This window comes from Branchiostoma floridae, chromosome 12 (genome assembly GCF_000003815.2).
Source record: "Branchiostoma floridae strain S238N-H82 chromosome 12, Bfl_VNyyK, whole genome shotgun sequence".
Taxonomy (NCBI): domain Eukaryota; kingdom Metazoa; phylum Chordata; class Leptocardii; order Amphioxiformes; family Branchiostomatidae; genus Branchiostoma; species Branchiostoma floridae.
In genome coordinates, this window is record NC_049990.1 from 5,696,538 (window position 1) to 5,711,068 (window position 14,531).

The window sequence follows — 14,531 nt, forward strand, 5'->3', positions numbered from 1 at the left end:
CCGGCCGGGCTCTGTTTGCTGTGCCCGCCCGCCTGTTCTGTAAATCCTGGGACGCTTCTTTTTTCACGCTTTCAGAATCTTTCACGGGGCGATTGTGGCGTGTTGTTGCGAGTATAATCAAACATATGATTCCACAATAGCCGGACCGCTGTAGCAGACCGAGGGGTAAACATTCCCCCATTGGGGTTTGCTTACACCCAGTCAAAAGATATAAAACGCGGTGATTATGAGCTGTTTGGGGCCGAGCTGGTAGGGTTTGGTGTCCCTGACAGGGACTATTGTGCGATCGGGACGAATTAGTAATCGATCGACCGGAATCTCTCACCATGGCAGAACCCCTGTGGAAAAAAACTACAATTATCAACAACCTGTTTACTTCTCACAAAAATAGCCTGACTAGCAAAAGTATTTGAAAGGTGGATCGGCGTCGGTATAAACTGGTCTGTGGCTAGTTGGAACTAGGATATCTTCAAAATAGACATAAAATAACATATCAGAATTTTCACTAATACTAGTAGTAGTTGAGAATTTTACCTACTTCGAATAATCATAGATAGAAAATATTGAAAACTATCAATTTGTATATTTCCCTATATTATATTCAATGGGTAGATTGTATATATTCAAGAAACACGAGTGCGAAATCTTGGTACACATTTTCGTGTCTGAAGTGGTGAAATTGACATTAAATGTGTGCCCTACATGTAAAACATACTGCTATGTAGAACAGTCTATGACCCCTGAAAAATGACAAAAGCCCATTTATAATTTAGCAAATCTAGTCACACAATACAGGTTAAAATGATCACACACACTCAAACAAAGGCGCGGTTTATCCAGTCAACATTTCCCAAATTGTTGCTTTTATTCCACCCTAGTAAAGAAGATCACACGAAGAGCGAATTGTATTTCAGACCGAAAATATAGTATACGGTTTCTAGTATGCATTTGAGAGAAAATGTGCGTGTACAATTTGAACGATAAACTAAATTTTATAAATGTGAGAATGAAAACAAATGTCAACGAATGTAGTAGTTCATAAGGAAATGACAAATCTGTTTTAAAAACAGAACCCATCCCCTTGATTGCTGTGTCTTTGTGTTTTCACAACATGGAGAGTTTTCCTATATCTGGGACAATGCTTGGAAAAGTATCGTATTATAATTACTACTTCTGCCGTGTCTTTGTGTTTTCAAAACAACGAATGTTTTCTTATATACCGGAGAACTAGTTTGTTAAGTATCGTGTTATAATTGCTGCTTTTCTGAGAGGACACTCACAGAAGAAGGTATGTTTACAATATTTATTTGTGATAAAGTACAGCAATATTTGCATCCTTTTTAACCTTCTCAATGAGCATTATTACAGTAGGTCACTATTAAGGTTTTGGTGGGCGTCACAAGCCGTCTTTCTCCGAGATAATTTACTACTATATTATGAAGATAACTACAATCAAACAGCTTCTATCTTGATAGAACTACGAGCTACAATATATACCAATCGCATGTTCAAAAAAATATATTATTTACCTAAACGAAAAGTACGGTATTCTATCTATCTCGGCGCAAATCCAATCGAAAATGTCTCGATACAATTAACGAGTTGAACGTGGGTGATTTTGCGCTGGCGTTTTTGTTGTCAGTTTCGTGGGTTTCGATCCAAGAATTACAGATGTTTCAAAAACCGTCACTTTCCCAAGGCGGCTCAGTCAAGCCCGCATACATCTCGCCCCGTAGTTCCCTGATGAATATCAAAGGTTACAGAGATAGATAAGCTGACCTGCGAGGGTTAAAGGTCCTAGGGGGTCTCTTTTCATTATTTATGGCGCTGGAAGCGCTTGGGAAAGGGAAAAGTTGGCTGGCGGTGAGGTATGGGGAGAGACTTGAAACGCGACCGCCGCGCGTCAGGACCCGATGCAAAATTTATAGACCGATCAGGCTTCGCAGTAGTAACATAGATTTTTCAATTATCTCTCGGGTCTCGGAGGACGATTCAATCCAAGAAAGTCGACGACATTACTGGTGTATGTGTATTGTGCGTCGAAGGGGTGGGAGGGGGGCGACGACAACTTCAACTTGTCAAAGTTCAACCAACCCGCGGGTTTTTCAACGGAAAGAGCGACAAAAATGTTCAATCTAATAGTAAAGATTGACGTTATCTGTGTTTGAGATGTTTGGGGGGGTTGAGAACCGGAGGTTTTAAGTGTTTTATGGCCTCTTTAGTTTGTGTGAGCCTGAGTACGTGTGTGTATGTATTAATCCATTGATAGGTTCACTGGGACAACGGAGGCACGCGTACACACATTAGCAAGGTCTGTTATCTCTAGAAGCGCGATTAGATCGTGCAGCCCGGGTTTACAAATCTCAGGCGAGGTGTTGAACGGTCGCTTTATTACTCACAAAACCCTTGTACTCAAATAATACTCGAGTACGGACCAATTTGACATGTTAGCGCGGTCTCACAGACAAGCCTGTGCCTCACACAGGATGTGTTATATCAGTTTTATCTGCCACACCGGACGCGATAAAACTTTTTTTCTTCACAAATAATACCTTTACAATTTTATTAGAAAGAACCGCTAATTGGCACCGAGTTTTATTACACCACATACGCTATAAACGTGAGAACCAACGGTTTGCAAAACTAACGTAGAACAACTGACTGTTACGGTATAAAGCTATTATACCGTTCTGAATAAATTGGCTACTGAATATAAACCCATAGTGAAAAGGTATTGAGTATGGCAAATGACATAATGTATTTAGCGGGGGCTATAGATGAGGTAAATCTAGTTGCATACGAATAGCCCGAAGGCATGTTACAATAACAAAGTCCACACTCCCTCCTTGTAAAACATGTAGCAATGACAGCTTTGGGGGATTTCTTAAAAACATATTTTCCTATCAAATTATCAATATTGTATTGCCATTAGAAGAATCTATATCGAACAATGGAACATATACGAATTTCCTAGCATTACGGATACTAGTATTCAGTGTCTAATAAGTTTACATATTAATAAAATATAGACTATGACTTTAAAACCTGTGGCAAAGTGTTACAGTATTGTATTCCTACAGTATTTTTTTCGAAAAGACGGTGTAACATTATATTGAACAAAGAAAAACATACAAATCTCCAAGTATTACGGAAATTCCAAGCCTTTAACGGATATTCAGTGTCTGATAAGTTTAAACATGAATGAAAGCTAGACTATGGCTTTAAAACCTATGACAAAATGTTACAGTAGTCAGTACTGTATTTAAGTATTTTCGAAAATACTACGTAACAGAATTTGATTGCAATGCCATCAGTAATTGAGAAGGTATCATGTTCAGTATTTAAATTTAATATGATGACTGTTCTGGGGCGACACTGGCAGTAATGATACTATGATAAGAACGTTATTGTGCGGGCAGAACGTTGGCAATACGGTCCACGCTGCCGTTAAGTGCCCATTGTGTGCAGGCTGGGAACGTCGTCTGGAGTCCGCACACAAAAGCATGAACAACCTTGCGTCATGTGTCCAGAAAAAAAGCAAAGTCAACACCACGAAACACGATCCGAGTTGTCGTAGGTCTACATTCGCTAGTCTCTACCAGACTCTGGATCGCTGGAAAAATCGTAGGAATGGAACAAATAGAGGAGTAAGCCGGCCAGATAAATATAGATCGCGTGCTGTTCCCTAGCCGGCTATATTTCTCTGGCCAACTTACTCCTCTATTTGTTCCATTTCTACATTTTTTTCCAGCGATCCGGGGTCTGGTAGAGACTATCGCAGGTCTACATTCGGGCCGCCCGGCCCTCTGCGACCACCAAACCTAATCATCTGTGCCACACCAGAGACCGTCCTCCCTCTCCCCAGCTCTTCAATTTTCAATTTGAGAGCGCATCTAAAAGCAATTTGGTAATCGGTAGAATCCCTCTGAGAAATCTTCTGTCTCCCAACGTTAGGGATAATTTAAGCCGCGCTGATATATGTATTAATTTGCACCTGGCTTGGAGGACACGCACATACACCAAATTCCGGGCACTTTTCCTCCACCTTTTCTGAAGGACATACACATGTATCAGCCGCAACAATCTCTATATTACACAGCCAACGAAAATACCAATAACAATTTTATTCTGTGTACTTTGAAGCTCGGATTTTTCACGTGTTATGATATGCCAGACCCCACTCCATTTGGAAGGCTCGGTTCGTGTTTCAATCGAATTATATCGTTGTAATATGATGTGGAACAATTGACCGTGACTGCCTACACAACACGTGGGGATGGATATGTATTGAGCGGCATCATGATTTCTCTATAGACAATTGATGAGGTATATATGTTTTGGTTTGGTTTGGGCAAATCGTTGGGGCAGAAATCCGAGAAAAGATGAGGGGTAAAAATAAACGCGTCTGCGTGTGTGTCATCGTCAGAGGATGTAGCCAAATGTTGACACAACCTACTAATCGAAATTTTTCCCAACTTAAGAAAACTTTTGTGGATTACGTATCCTTTTCCTTGGCGTTTCTCACTACTTGAGGGTGGATGGTCTAAAAGTTGGACAGGTAAAAGTTCTCGGACCATTTCGTCCAAGGCTGACCATCCCTGATAACATTGGAGAAAGTCCGTCCCGTCATATAATAATAGCCCGGACAGGTATATACACACGGGTATAGAAGTGCTGTCACACTATCCTAGACACGAACAATAGCCCTAAAGTTCACAGGGGTGAAAATCTACTCTAAAAAAAGGTCAAACGGTTTGCAAGAGGCAACACGCTCGTACATTTCCGGAGTATTTATCTTCTTCTTGGACAACTTAGCGAGGCTGACGTTTTTGTCTAGCTTATCGCTACAGACGGTTGTTACACACGGGGTCTGATAAGTACCACTGGCCGGTACGGGCGATGGGAAGGTCCATGGTACACCTGGCCTACGGCACAACTGCTCACCGGGCAGACGGGGTGTCAAGAAAGGACACTTTTACAACTATTAAGGTTCTATTAAGGGTTTGTGTGGGGGTCATCCAGTTACTACACGGACAGAAAGGAAGTATTGAAGGACGTGGGATTGTGTAATTGTAACAGACAATAACACAGTCGCGTGTAGTGTTAGTTTGACACTGAAGAGGTTTTGTCTCGTCGCTGCTTGCAGTCTATTTTGTAGGGGTTTTCTTCCCTTATGTTGTTGTATCTCTTCGCCTCGTGCCAGCCTGGCGATTTGTGTGCCTGCGACCCCGATACATAAGCCATTCAGGGCACAAATTGGACACCATTTAGACTCGGACAAAGACAAGTTTTGCAGACCAAAACAATATTATCTGATACGAAGTGCTGATAGCTTTGTGTGGTGCGTGTAAAGTTTGGAGTGGGCCAGCCGACCCTGCCGTGCGTAGAGACGGGGATCGAACCCTGCACCGGGGAAACCTGCTCACACTGCCGTTGCTGGTAATGAGTATGTATACTTGTTAGCTCTCTCTCGGCCCCGAGTGCCGCGACAATTCGGTTAACTGCAGGCTTTTAGAGCTAGATGGGTAGTTGAGGTGTGCAAACAAGATGTCTGGGAAGAGGTGCTTCATTTATTACCGCGCGGTTCGAATCGATGGGTGGTGATTACGGACTACTCTTACGCTAGAATCGTGGAGACGGCTACAGAACAACTTTCCTGTCAACCGCGTGTGATTTGGGCCCCACTCAACACACGTGGTCTTGCTTCTTTATTTTTTTTACACGGTTTTCGTTTCCAAGAGGCAAAGGATTGTGGCCAATTTTGAAGTTAACTTTTCATTCGTGGGTTTATTACATTCAAGCTAAACAAATGTTGACACAGGCTGAGAAGTGGTGAATATAAAACTATGACAATCAAAACAAACAAAAACAAGTACAAAACACCCTTTGCTTGAAAAAATCATCCTAAAAATGTTGTGAAACAGTGGATTATCACTCAACAATGCGATTTAGTCTCTAGTGTAGTTCGTATTATATCGTTGAATAGATAAACATGGTAGATCGACTAATCCATTTATTCATATCCTTCATAAATGTATCATGAAAAGTAATTTTGGTTGCACTCAACACGTGTTCTTTTTATCCATATTTTTGTTTCTTCTAGTCAAAGGATTATGACAATCTTAAATCTAATTTTAACTTTTCTATTTTGAATTTAACTTTTCCATCATTAACGTGATACAGTAGAGCTTTATTGCATTCAAGCTAGACAAATGTTGTCCCAGACATGAAATGTAAAATCATTATAATCAAAACAAATACTAACAAAAACGTGTACAACCTCCTACACTGTGGGCTACAGGCAAGGAGATTAATTATACTTATCTATAGGGAAGGTATTCTGAGGCACTTCTGAGAAATGAAGTTGCTGTTTATACGATGTGGACGTACAATAATGAGATAATTACTGATTTTAGTCTTCAGTTGTTTCTAATTATACTGTCAAACATGAAAGTCATCCAAACATTTATGTCCCTGATAAATGTATCTCAAACAGTAGAATGTTTGAGTGCCCCCCTCCCCCCTGCACCTCGTCCCTTGTTGGCCCTTTGTTTCCTACCCCAAGTTTGGAGTAGCGGGAGTCCAATTGACCATGAATGGTACACAAAGGGGGAATACTCCCGGGTCGGTTAGGCCATAGTGTGGACGACAAAATTGTGCCAATAGCCTCAAAATCTCTTCTTTTGTATTCGCCTCATTTGTAAAGAATGGCCGGCAATGGTTTTGACCTTTTTTAACCGCTAATATGGACTCTAGCTGTGACGTTGAAATATCTATGGACGCTTGGACCACCTCGGCATCAGAGGGAATAATATTAGGCAAAATCTCCGCACTGTTTTAAAATCACCACATCGAAAAAGGAATTTTTATCTTTATTGAAATGTTTGTGCGGGCGCGTGGTCTGTGGTAGTCACACAACCGACATCTGAACATGGAATGTACGACTTTAGGCGGGGGACGGACGGGGTATTTTATACCCTCGGGCTCAATATAATTACACAAAACTGTCCGACAGGTCACTTTATTATCTCCTTTCTCTCTCTTAAAGTTGTGATTTCTTTCAAAATGACTTGAATGAGTTAAAAAAAAACCTCTATTATATGTTAAGCTAAGCTAAGTGCAGGTCATGGTTATATAGCTAAAGTATAATTGCAATGACATACGAGAATGTGGTGTCTCACTACATCTACAGTGGCTAAGGTGTACTAGTGACAGTAGTATACACACTGCATTGTCTCTTCTCTCTCTTAAAGTTGCGGTTTTTTTTTACATAATATGAATGAATGAGAGAACTTTATCTTACGTTTATGCTCTTACAAGCTAAGTACAGGACAAGGTTATAAAGAAAAAAAGTATAACAATTGCAGTGATATACGAATGTGATATCTCACTGCATCTACAATGACTAAGGACTATTAAAAGTTTACAAGTATATACAGGTTCAACGTCTTCTCGCTGTAGTGACTCCTCCTCCCCAAAGTAAGAGTACATCTTAACCTAGAAGATTAGAGTCGCATAACTTCGCACAATGTGGTAGCAAGAAGTGCATTACGTCTTGAGTGTGTCGTAATAAGGACGAGTGCTTGTCGTTAGCTTGTCGTGTGGGAGTCGTGAGTGATCGGGAAGGCGTCCTGCACCTGTTGGGCAGTGTGCGACCGGTGTACGGAACCACGGTGTTTGGACGAGTATTTGTCGTCAGGTTGTCGTGTGGGAGTTGTGAGTGATCGGGACGGGTGCCTGCACCTGTTGGGCAGTGTACAGAACCACGGTGTTTGCAAAACAACAGAAGGCCGTGTGAGCCGCGCCGCTCGACACAGAGTAGCCAGGGGAGATTCCTGCCCGCACAAGCAAACAGACAGGCAGCCTGACTCTCCAAGCAGATCCTACGGTGCCATAAGATGGTATCAAAGCTGGCTAAGGAATATAGCCGGCCTAAGAGAATCAGACGGGCATACACACTCAAAGGCCGGCTTCACTCCTCTACCAGCTTTTGATACTATCTTATGCTACCGTAGGATCTGCTTGGAGATTAACGCAACCTGACTCACATCCGCAGCACTACTCTCCAAGCAGAGGTTGGTGGGGGGGAGAATCGCGACATTTTTCTTATATGCTGGCTTTTTCTGTTAGCTATCCCCACCAACCTCTGCTTCCAAACGGTTGGCATGGTTGGTGACAGAAAAAAGACGGCATACAAGAGGAGGTCAAGGTTTTCTCCATCAACCTTTGCTTTGAGAGTTCGTAGTACTTTATGTGTGGAGGAGGGAAGGGGGCGTGAAGTCTACATGCAGACGAGATATGCCTACAAGATAATTTCAAACTAGTCTCTACAAAACTATCTAGGATGCCGAAAATTGGGCAGACAGACTTAGTGATATGTATGATTGGCTAGTGTAACTCTAGCTGACTTACTCCTCTGGAATATTGTTCAGTCTATTAGCCCCATATGTCTCCTATTTCCAGCAACCTACACGGTCTTTAAGACTGACGACATTCAGCCCACTACAACTTGAACTTGCCCCACCACATGCCCATGATATATCACATACGTATGACTCACTCCGGATGTTCCACTAACTTAACAACTGAAAAGTAAAATTTACAACTGTCTAAAACTTTCTCCTCCAACATACCAAACCTCTAGCCTCGCTCCCTGCCTATCTTGAGGGCCTACACAGACTAGTTGTCCTCACGGGATTGTAGCAAACTTTCTTTGGGGGTATGTCGGCCCTAGAGCCGCGAAGTTGGGCTATAGTACATAGGCCCTGGAAACAGTCTGGCATCCAGGCTAGGTTTTAGCAAACTTCCTTTGGTGACATGTCGGCCCTGGAGCCGGCTTGTGTAGGCCCTGGAAACAGTCTGACATCCAGGCTAACCTAACCAATTAACAGGTGGTTCTCTTTTGAAAAGTTGTTGCGTGTTTTTTGGGGAGTGTGATGTTTGTTGGGAGACATATTATCTGAGTGCGTCATGTCGGAGGTTTACTTCCGGAGGGTCGGGTGCGCTAGCTGGGTGGGCGGCGGTGTGTTGGTGGGTAAACGCCGGGTGCTGGTGTTGTGGCCGACACGGTGGAATAACCTCCAAGCAGATCCTACGATGGCAAAAGATAGTGTCAAACTGGCCAAGGAGTATAGCTATTAGCTACCCAGAGGAGGTGCGTCGGTCGCATACACACTCCTCTGCCAGCTTTTGGTACTATCTTATGCTACCATAGGATCTGCTTGGAGATTCGGTACGGTGGAAGGTATCTAATCTCCAAGCAGATCCTACTGTGCCATAAGATACTGGCTTCACTCCTCTGCCAGCTTTAATACTATGATAGTATCAAAAGCTGGCAGATGAGTGAAGCCGGCCTATGAGTGTGAATAGTACCGGCGCCTAGCCTCTACCAGGCTCCACAGGTCGCTAGAAAGAAACTCCTAGGCCAATTAACTCCTACTAGGATTTTATTCCTAACTTGGCCAAAGTCCCCTTAGGCCTTAGTAGGCCAGGCAGGAGTCTGGTAGAAACTAACCGGTGCCCATCTGACTCCCTTTGGCCTGCTATACTCCTTGGCCAGCTTTGATACTATCTTATGGCACCGTAGTATCTGCTTGGAGATTAGGTACGGTGGAAGCCTACATATCCTCATCTCCAAGCAGATCCTACGATGGCATAAGATAGTATAAAACTGGACAAGAAGTGTAGCCAGCCAAAAGGTGTCCATTTGCCTCTGCCAGCTTTTGATACTACCTTCTGCTACCGTAGGATCTGCTTGGAGATTAGAAGAAGACATGTCCGTCGCGTGAGAGACGGGGTCGGCGGTGCGTGGCCGCGGCTTTCCCGCCCAGTCTCCAAACACGCGAGACCACCGCACACCTTTCACCTGTACGGACGCACCCAGAACAACCGCGTCACTCTACCGGGCAGGGACCGTCCGATAGTGGTGCTAGTGTGGTCTGAAAATGAATGAAGACTTTTGAGAATGACTGAAGACTTTTGAGAGTGACTAAAGCCTTTTAATGCACATTCTTGCCACACCGGGCTAAGTATAGGCCACAATAAAAATGTTTAAAGCTAATAAATACAAAATTCACAAGCTGACATGAAGATCGCTTTTTAGTAATGACAGAAAGTTCATTGACTTTTTCGTAAATCATTTCCATCGGGGCAACTGCAGGCAACAGGAAAAAGACTGAGAACCAATATAACATGTGACTACACTAGTCTATATGCTGACTGTAAATTCTAACGTCTTTAGTTCCTGAGACAGTGGAAGACGAAAGACCCAACTTTTCCTTAAGCATTCATTATCATCTCCAAGCAGAAGTGAAGATCAGGCTCGTACTTATGTTTGGCACCTTTACAAAAGCTAAATCTACACACAAAAAAAAGTCTGAAGCCGAGCCTTACATCTGCTTGGAGATACTTGAATAGAAAATGACACAGAAAGAGTTGTCTCTTTCCACTATCTCAGCAAGGACGATATAACGTTCTTGATCTCAGGAAACGAAGTGTAAAAAGTTTATAGTCAGCACATAGACTAGAGTAGTGACATGTTATATTGCCTCTTTGGAGATTACTTTGGATTCACTCCCACCTTCTGCTGAGAGATAGAAAAATGTTAACAGTTTGTGACATTTTTTCTTACCAAGTTTATTGATCAAAACTCAAAGCATAACCAATATTCTTAAGGTTACTTTAAGTTATTTGTCTGCAACACTGAATTGAAAGAAAAATGAAGACATAAGAAAAGTCGAATGATTCGAACCCGGCTCGGGCCCGGTTATTTCGGATGGGGATGTACAACGGGCGGCCACGTGTATGGGGAAGTTTTTCGTGTCAAGTGACAGCTTTACCATGTCAATCTTTATTGACAACGACAAAAGTACAGCGACTTTCGTAAGGTCTACATGTATAACAACTACTACACCGTGTCACCGTGTTTACCTACACCGTGGTGTGAAACGGACGGTCCCTAATACCGCTCACGCTTCGGTGTCCGCTGACTGGTGTGAGGGATGTGTGTTTGTACAGGTAACCAAGGCGTTCCTGTCGTCTGAAAAAATCCTGTCAGACCGAAGTCCTCACCTGTCAAATACCGTCCACACACCGCCCTCTCCAGTCGCCAAACCAAATATGAACTTTCTACTAGATCAATTTACTCTCTAAATTAACACCGATATTACCAGCTATTAATAGCGGGGGCCCCACTCCCTAACGATTGTTGGAGGACGACTCCTCTTGTACAAGGTGTGCTCAAGTGTATTGTTCGCCCTAACCACTTTCACTTGCACTAATAGAATATCAAAATCGAATTTATGGCGCATTAGGTGTTCGCTTATACTCGAGGTACAAATGTACGTGTTTGTCGAACTCTCGAAACTCGTCATTTTTTTCGAGAACTGCATTTTTACAAAGAGGTTTTTCGTGTATACGAAGATAATAACCTGTTTTAAAACGCTGTCTGTTATTGTCTGTGAGTACATATAAACTCCCATATCTTAAGAGTTAAATGGGTTCAATATGACAGGATATACGTGTACGGTTCATATCTAGGCCAGGACTAACATCCGAATCATTCATGAAATATAATACAGCCAATCAGGGTCTGAATGCGCGACGTTTTTGTCTATGAGTACATATAAACTCCCATTTAAGAGCTAAATGAGTACCTATGTGTACAATATGAAAGGATATACGTGTATGGTTTATATCTACTAATATCCGAATCATTCATAAAATGTACGGCTGACCGTTGCCTGAATGCGCGACGTTCGGCGTCCTTTGTGCGGGAACTGGTAGGTAATTACTCGGACACAAAGAAGCATGTGGGGACCGGGACAAAGGGACGGGACCTCATTACGCAACACCTTGTGTGGAGCGCTGTCACCTCCACGCAGGTGAGGGTCGACTCAAGCCAGGTGCACACGACACCGGGACACTCTCACTTTTTATTAAGACTATCTCCGCTTTTTTTTACAACCTTAATTAAAGGCAACGTGTACCGACACTGTGATTTTAGTGGGGGGAGGGGAGATATTTTCTAGATAAAACAACACAGATGTGTTTGATTCATATTCTTCTCTTTTATTATTCTCACAATCTCTGACATAACGGCAAAAATGTATAAACACCGGTACATTCTAACTTTACAAGTATCTCCGCTTTTTTTTACAACCTTAATTAAAGGCAATGTGTACCGACACTGTGATTTTAGAGAGAAAAGGAGGAGTGATATCTTCTACATAAAAAACTATTTAACAGATTATGCATCTAATTCATATCCTTCTCTTTTATTATTCTCACAATCACAGAGATAACGGCAAAAATAGATGAATTTTGCTGGTATTATTCGTTAAAAACTAATAATGGTACCAATCAGTTCCATTGCAGAAAGATAGCCATCTAAATAATTCTGCTGTCATATAAAGTAATGATGTAGTCTTATATAGTTCTATTGCGTCTTCAGCTTCCGTGTTCCTACCTAGACACCAGTACCGTTGTGTTCTGTGACATATAGAGAAGAATTGGCCCTTACCCTTGACCTGGCCTTATAGCGTGTAATGAAGTGTTAATAAGGACGGTTTTCATAGACTAACAATGTCAATTGTACGTTTATATCTGAGAAATTTATAACCTTTTTAAACGTATTATATCTATATTAGCGTCTAGATCTTATACTTGGTGTAGTCAATTAGTCAATAGTTATTTCTTTTACAACGTCTGCAAGATGAGATCGACTGAGGACAACGTACTATCACTTATCTTAAGGGCGGGGCATTTTTTGTGTAACAACATTTTAACACACACCTGGCTGCGTTAAAGCTTAGTTAGATTCGCCACTGACTTGTAAAAGTGCCGTTCTAGATAAGGAAGAGATACTTGTACCGTAGGGTAGGGGTTAAAAGGTACCCTGAACCGCTCAATAGCCCACTCTGCCACAGCAAATATTTGTTTAATGAGAAAGGCACACATGCACACACCTATGGAGATAGAGTGAGCACGGACATTCTTATTAATCTATATACAGCGTCACAAAAATCATCAAACAATTCTGCCTTCATTGTATATTGTTGTAAGCGACGTTCCAGGCAGTATAGGGCTGTACGGGAGAGATTTTTGAGATGTTAGGCGCTCTTTTGTATGGATTTACAATTTCATTCTTTTCAATGAATACGATTTTTCTCTCGTATTGTATAATGTTGTCACCAACGTTACATAGTGGTATATATATATATATATATATATATATATATATATATATATATATTTTCTTGAATTTATTCACAATTATTCTTTTATCCTTCTATTTCTGAATATTTTCACAATTCTATTCTTTCAAATTATTAGACAAATCTGTTTATGCTGTCTTGTATATTGCTGTCACCAACAGATATGATAGGAATATAATGATGCACTACATTGTCACAAAGCCATTACTCAAGCAACTGGATATAATTTTGGAAACGGTCAGACTTTTCAGATAGTATCCGCAATATTTTGGCATATCTTATTACTTGGATGTCTAATATTCATTGAAGATGCACTACATTGATTTCAGTAAATGTTAGACTCTCCTAAGAATAATTATCGAATATATCAACACACACGTCCCCGCTTTTAAGCCACCAGGTGAGGCAGGTTCGCTCAGGTGAGAGTAAACAACCTCCCGATCAAACCACCTGGAAGTTATCGGCTTTGCCTGTGTCACACCACAGAACATTGCATTCAAAAGTAAGGTTTTTCTCTGTTCCATCAAGGAGGTTTGAATAAGATTTATTATAAAATTGATTTAAATCTCCTTGGTTCTATAAAGAAAAATCCCAAACTCACGAATTCACTTCAAATTAGGAAGACCACGTTGCTCCAAAAAAGTCTGCACGTATCTGTAGAGTATGGTTGTGAACTTTGGAAGCTATCGGCTTTGCGTGTGCCACAACGCAGAACATTGCATTCAAAATAACGTTTTTCTCTGTTCTATAAAAAAATCCCAAACTCACGAATCCAAATCATGACGAACACGTTGCCAAAACTATGAATCAGTTCAGTTTAGTCTGGTTGTGAACTTCCGAAGCATTATAGGTTATCATTGTACAATACCAGTTGGAAAATTACGCCCAAACCAGACATGATATTTCCGTAAGCGGTTTAGTAGCGTCTAATGCGGATTACGTACATATCTGCGGTCCACGTATCATGTGGTGTGTCCACGTATCATATCCTGTGGTTTATACGTGTGAGCCGGCCACGTTTGAAGTGTTATTCGATTTGAGGACTTTATACCACAATTATGGGCTCAGGTCGCAAAGCCCGCGCAGGCTTAGCACCGTAAGCTAACTGATTATATGGGATGCCATGACATTATAATACGTGTCACAAAGCCCTCGACGCCGACACGACATGCCCAGGTACGTGGGGTGCAGTGACTCACGGCAGAGCTCTGAAAGCCTTCGATGGTTCTGTTTGTGGTCAAAGTCATATGCTTTCCTTCATTCCTTCGTCTTTCAATCATTCATTCATCCATTCATTTCTTAATCCATTCACTCATT

General features: G+C 41.7%; 1 long non-coding RNA gene across 1 annotated transcript in view; it reads left to right on the plus strand.

The window, feature by feature from the left end:
• Positions 1–14,531, plus strand: part of LOC118427233 — a 77,030-nt gene that overhangs the window by 35,179 nt on the left and 27,320 nt on the right. The gene's annotated exons all lie outside the window — the stretch shown is intronic.